This window comes from Bubalus kerabau, chromosome 5 (genome assembly GCF_029407905.1).
Source record: "Bubalus kerabau isolate K-KA32 ecotype Philippines breed swamp buffalo chromosome 5, PCC_UOA_SB_1v2, whole genome shotgun sequence".
NCBI lineage: Eukaryota > Metazoa > Chordata > Mammalia > Artiodactyla > Bovidae > Bubalus > Bubalus kerabau.
In genome coordinates this window covers 106,460,322-106,467,074 of record NC_073628.1, presented here as the reverse complement: position 1 = coordinate 106,467,074, position 6,753 = coordinate 106,460,322, and the positions used below count along the sequence as shown (strand labels likewise).

Below are 6,753 nucleotides of genomic sequence, written 5' to 3'. Positions count from 1 at the left end.
ATATTCCAGACTTTTATCTATAGGTGCCAACATTGATGTTTGGGGATGTTTATTCGAGCATTATTTATAGTAGCAAAAAGTAGAAATTATCGTTTGCCTGCTTTAAAAGGGCTTCCCAGGTGGCACTAGTGGTAAAGAATCCACCTGCCAATGCAGGAAACATGAGAGACTCAGGTTCGACCCCTGGGTCAGGAAGATCCCCTGGAGGAGGGCATAGAAGCCCACTCCAGTATTCTCGGCTGGAGAATCCCATGGACAGGGTAGCCTGGTGGGCTACAGTTCATGGGGCTACAAAGAGTTGGTCATGACTGAAGCGACTTAGTGTGCATGCAACACAGAACTTCATTCCTCTGGAGATCCCTCAGACTCAGAATGCTTCTTCCTTTTTTTGTTTAGTGGCTCAGTCGTGTCTTACTCTTTGCAACCTCATGGACTGTAGCCTGCCAGGCTCCTTTGTCCATGGGATTTTCCAGGCAAGAATACTGGAGTGGGTTTCCATTTCCTTCTCCTGGGGATCTTCCCAACCCAAGGATCCAACCTGCAGCTCCTATCACATCTCCTGCATTGCAGATGGATTCTTTTACTGCTGAGCCACCAGGGAAGCCCTAGAATGAATCCTTTCAGTTCAGTTCAGTTCAGTCGCTCAGTTGTGTACGACTCTTTGTGACCCCATGAATCACAGCATGCCAGACCTCCCTATCCATCACCAACTCCCGGAGTTCACTCAGACTCACGTCCATCGAGTCAGTGATGCCATCCAGCCATCTCATCCTCTGTTGTCCCCTTCTCCTCCTGCCCCCAATCCCTCCCAGCATGAGGGTCTTTTCCAAATGAGTCAACTCTTCACATGAGGTGGCCAAAGTATTGAAGTTTCAGCTTCAGCATCAGTGCTTCCAATGAACACCCAGGGCTGATCTTCTTTAGGATGGGCTGGTTGGACCTCCTTGCAGTCCAAGTTACTCTCAAGAGTCTTCTCCAGCACCACGGTTCAAAAGCATCAATTCTTCGGCATTCAGCTTTCTTCACATCCTTTAATAAGTCAATATAGTATTTATTTATTTATTTTTTAATTGAAGAGTAATTGCTTTATAGGATTTTGTTGTTTTCTGTCAAACATCAACATGAATCAAACATTGGTGTACATATGTCCCCTAACTGTTGAACCTCTCTCCCACCTCTCTCCCCATCTCACCCCTCTAGGTGGTTACAGCCCATTTGAGTTCCCTGAGATATACAGCAAATTCCCATTGGCTATCTATTTTACATATGATAAGGTAAGTTTCCATGTTACTCTCTCCATACATCTCACCCTCTCCTCTCATCTTCCCATGTCCATAAGTCTGTTCTCTCTGTTTCTCCATTGCTGCCTGGCAAATAAATCCATCAGTACCATTTTTCTAGATTCCATATATATGTGCTAGTATACGATACTTATCTTTCTCTTTGTGACTTACTTCACTCTGTATAATAGGCTCAAGGTTCATCCAGCTCATTAGAACTGACTCAAATGCATTTCTTTTTATGGTTGAGTAATATTTCATTGTGTATATGAAGCACAACTTCTTTATCCATTCATCTGTCAATGGATATCTAGGTTGCTTCCATGTTCTAGCTGTTGTAAATAGTGCTACAATGAACAATAGGATACATGTGTCTTTTTCAATTTTGGTTTCCTCAGGGTATATGCTTAGGAGTGGGATTGCTGAGTCATGTGTTGGTTTTATTCCTAGTTTTTTAAGGAATCTCCATACCATCTCCCATAGTGGCTGTATCAATTTACATTCCCACCAAAAGTGCAAGAGCATTCCCTTTTCTCCACACCCTCTCCAGCATTTATTGTTTGTAGACTTTTTTGATGATTGCCATTCTGACCGGTGTGAGGTGATATCTCATTGTAGTTTTGATTTGCATTTCTCTAATAATGAGCGATGTTGAGCATCTTTTCACGTGTTTGTTAGCCATCTGTATTGGAGAAATGTTTATTTAGGTCTTTTCCCCACTTTTAGATTGGGTTGTTTGTTTTTCTGGTATTGAGTTGTATGAGCTGCTTGTATATTTTGGAAATTAATCCTTTGTTAGTTGTTTAATTTGCTATTATTTTCTCCCATTCTGACGGTTGTCTTTCCACCTTGTTTATAGTTTCCTTTGCTATGCAAAAACTTTTAAGTTTAACTAGGTCCCACTTGTTTACTTTTGTTTTTATTTCCATTACTCTAGGAGGTGGATCATAGAGGATCTTGCTTTGATTTATGTTGTTGAATGTTCTGCCTAAGAGTTTTATAGCTTCTGGTCTTACACTTAGGTCTTTAATCCATTTTGGGTTTATCTTTGTGTATGGTGTTAGAAAGTGTTCTAATTTCATTCTTTTACATATAGCTGTCCAGTTTTCCCAACACCACTTACTGAAGAGGCTATCTATGCCCCATTGTCTATTTTTGCCTCCTTTGTAAAAAATGAGGTACCAATAGGTGTGTGGATTTATTTCTGAGCTTTCTATCTTGTTCCATTGGTCTATATTTCTGTTTTTGTGGCAGTACCATACTGTCTTGATGACTGTAGCTTTGTAGTATAATCTGAAGTCAGCAAGGTTGATTCATCCAGCTCCATTCTTCTTTCTCAAGATTGCTTTGGCTATTCAGGGTCTTTTGTGTTTCCATATGAATTGTGCAATTTTTTGTTCTAGTTCTATGAAAAATGCCATTGGTAGTTTGATAGGGATCACATTGAATCTGTAGAGTGCATCTGGTAGTATAGTCATTTTCACAACATTGATTCTTCCTTCCCAGGAACATGGACTATCTCTCCATCTGTTTACGTCATCTTTGATTTCTTTCATCAGTGTCTTATAATTTTCTGTATACAGTTCTTTCATCTCCTTTAGATCAGATCAGATCAGTCGCTCAGTCGTGTCCGACTCTCTGCGACCCCATGAATCGCAGCACGCCAGGCCTCCCTGTCCCTCACCAACTCCCAGAGTTCACTCAGACTCACATCCATCGAGTCAGTGATGCCATCCAGCCATCTCATCCTCTGTTGTCCCCTTCTCCTCCTGCTCCCAATCCCTCCCAGCATCAGAGTCTTTTCCAATGAGTCAGTTCTTCGTATGAGGTGGCCAAAGTACTGGAGTTTCAGCTTTAGCATCATTCCCTCCAAAGAAATCCCAGGGCTGATCTCCTTCAGAATGGACTGGTTGGATCTCCTTGCAGTCCAAGGGACTCTCAAGAGTCTTTTCCAGCACCACAGTTCAAAAGCATCAATTCTTCTTCGGCGCTCAGCCTTCTTCACAGTCCAACTCTTACATCCATACATGACCACAGGAAAAACCATAGCCTTGACTAGACAAACCTTTGTTGGCAAAGTAATGTCTCTGCTTTTGAATATGCTATCTAGGTTGGTCATAACTTTCCTTCCAAGGAGTAAGTGTCTTTTAATTTCATGGCTGCAGTCACCATCTGTAGTGATTTTGAAGCCCAGAAAAATAAAGTCTGACACTGTTTCCACTAGGTAGGTTTATTCCTAGATATTTTATTCTTTTTGTTGCAATGGTGAATGGGATTGATTTCTTAATTTCTTTCTGATTTTTCATTATTAGTATATAGGAATGCAAGTGATTTCTGTGTATTGATTTTGTATCCTGTGACTTTGCTAAATTCACTGATTAGCTCTGGTAAATTTCTGATAGTATCTTCAGTGTTTTCTATGAATAGTATCATGTCATCTGCAAACAGTGAGAGAGTTACTTCTTTTCCAATCTGGATTCCTTTTATTTCTTTTTCTTCTCTGATTGCTGTAGCAAGAATTTCCAAACCTATGTTGAATAATAGTGGTGAGAGTGGACACCCTTGTCTTGTTCCTGATCTTAGGGGAATGCTTTCAGGTTTTTCACCATTGAGAATAATGTTTGCTATGGGCTTATCATATATGGCCTTTACTATGTTGAGACAGGTTCCTTCTATGCCCATTTTTGGAAGAGTTTTAATAGGTGCTGAACTTTGTCAAAGGCTTTTTCTGCATCTATTGAGATTATTGCATGGTTTTTCTCTTTCAATTTGTTAATATGGTGTATCACATTGATTGATTTGCAAATATTGAAGAATCCTTGCATCCCTGGAATAAACCCAACTTGATCATGGTGTATGAACTTTTTAATGTGTTGTTGAATTCTGTTTGCTAGAATTTTGTTGAGGATTTTTGCATCTATGTTCATCAGTGATATTGGCTTGTAGTTTTCTTTTTTAGTGTTGTCTTTGGTTTTGGTATCAGGGTGATGGTGGCCTCATAGAATGAGTTTGGAAGTGCTCCTTCCTCTGTTTATCTTCTATAGTATTCTTAAAAATTAAAGTTTGGCCACCAGGAAAGACTGAACAAAAATTATTCCCCTCCCTCCCAAACAACAAGGAAACAGCTTAATCATCTCTTTCCTGACCCACAAAAACAAGGAAGTAGTTGGAGCTGAAGCCTTTAAATAGGAAATTTCAGCTCCTAAAACATTGCTTGTTGCTCAAAGGTGAAAATCCCCACGTTTTCTTCTCCAATATTTGTCCTATTTGTGAGTTTGTTTCCATACAGCGTGCATGCACACATCTCCGGTACTCACTCACACATGCTCTTACTTTCACGTGAGACACTATTTTTGTGTGTGTGTTTGTTGATTAATTATGAGAATAACAAACTTGGTGTGTGCAGAGTTTCAAAGGTGCTTTGTCCACATCAAAGCCACCTGAGTCCTTTTCTCTGAAAGCCTGAAAAATCAAATTACACAACCAAGGATCACTACTTTCCCAGATGCTGTTCACAGGCTGCATATTGATGGAGGGCAGAGAAAAAGTCCTCATAACTGATGTTTAGGTAGGAAGGCAAAGAGACAAGCTCTATCACCCTGATATGCTAGGGCAGAAAGCCTAGTGTGCTGTCCTCAGACCAAACTTCAACACTAAATCAGGATCAGGGACATCATTCAAATTAAATGGTCTAACATATCTGCATCCATATCTGTGGATTTCTTTTGCTGCTGAACTACTAACTAGCCAAACTCTTGAGCAGCTCTCACAATATCTGCTTTTCCATCTTCTGGGGACAGCACTTTCGCTGATGAATGGCAATCTTTGTCATGACTTTACAAATTCTGGTGAGTATTTGGAACTATCTAAGTCAGTCCAGATGTTCCTGATGTTGTTTTAAATTTCATTCATCAACCTGGAATTATTTCTTTTGACAATCCCCTGGTGGTCGTAGACGCTGAGGAAATAGATGCCCACGCCAGACCGCACCACCAAGCTTGCGATGTCGGAGAAGCTGGGCTCCTGCTCCTCCTCGGTGATCACCAGGCTCAAGTACACAGGCAGCTTCTCCAGGGAACTGCAGTCCTCGCGCTACTGCAACTGCAGGTGGGCCGGCTGGGCCGTTCCCCTGAGCCGAGGCCGGTGGTCAAGGCGGTTCCCGCCGGCAGCCGGGGGCTGGGAGCCGAGCGGCGCTAGGACCGCGGCGGAGGCGGCGCGGCAGCGGCTCCGCCTGATCCAGTTCCAGGTGCCTAACCGCAAGCGGAGCCCGGAGGTGAGCTTGAGATGAGGTGCAGGCCGAACCGGGCGTGCAGCCACCCACAGCAGCAGCTCCTACAGCCCGATCACGCTCTCGTGGCTCCCTGGCGTCCGCCCGCTCCCACACCCGCGGCGAGCCAGCTTCCTATCCAGACTCGCCCAGCGTTCCCCGCCCCCTGCCCCCAAACCCGTTCTTTACACTTTCCACGCACCCCCACCTCTTTCTGCTGTCAGTACCTCACCTCGCCCCCCACCCGCAACTCCCCCACCCCAATCTCCGCCATCTCCCTCCATCATCATAGCGATTGAACAGTGCAGACCTGGGTCTGCAGACCTGAGTTTGCACACCGGTTCTGCCACACTAGGGAGTTAATTTGAGTCCCAGTTTCCTTCTTTATACTTAGAACTCCCAGATTCTCTGGGACTTTCTTTTTCTTTTGGCCACGCCAGGCGGCATGTGGGATCTTAGTTCCCCGATTAAGGTTAGAACTCCTGCAGATCCCTGCAGCACGGAGTCTTAACCACTGGACCTCAGGGAAGTCCCTCCTTTATAAAGTTACTAACAGGATAATGCTGCCTCCGCCAAACAGCTTTAATGAGCGAAGTTTTGGAAAGGGCTTTGTAAGCTGCAAAGCTCCTTCCAGATGTTAGCTATATGGGTAAGATGTCCACCTAGCCCTCTGGATGGATGTCGTCTCAAATGATTACTCGCTCTAGTCTTTACTAAACAAGAAAAAAAAAGAGATTTGGGGGTATACGTTTTGTAATTCACTTACCTTAATAGCATTAGGCAAGAGCTGAATCACAACCCATGATTACAGCCTGGGCAAAAGCTTGCTAGAAACATTCTTCGACATTTTTAGCCAAAAAGTTGTTCGTTCCTCAGTGTTCTCCCTCTTTTGCATCCCACACTCAGCCAGCGACTGAGTACTGACTCAGTCTTAAGGGAGAAGTAGCATGAATTCAGCAACTTTGTATATAGCATCTTCTTATTCCTACACTGAGCCAGACTTCCTTAGGTAAGAAGAGAAACTGGAACTGGAGATCCTCAAGAGACCTAATCAGGGGACTTTCCCTGGTGGCACAGTGGATAAGAATCCGCCTGTCAATGCAGAGGACACAGGTTGGATCCCTGGTCTGGGAAGATTCCACGTGCTGTGGAGCAACTAAGCCCCTGCGCCACAGCTACCGAGCCCACATACTGTAACTACTGAGG

At 43.5% G+C, this 6,753-nt stretch overlaps 1 pseudogene; it reads right to left on the bottom strand.

Moving 5' to 3' along the window:
- Positions 1 to 3,716: 3,716 nt before the first annotated feature.
- Positions 3,717 to 5,821, bottom strand: LOC129654301 (dehydrodolichyl diphosphate synthase complex subunit NUS1-like; annotated as a pseudogene).
- Positions 5,822 to 6,753: the final 932 nt, after the last annotated feature.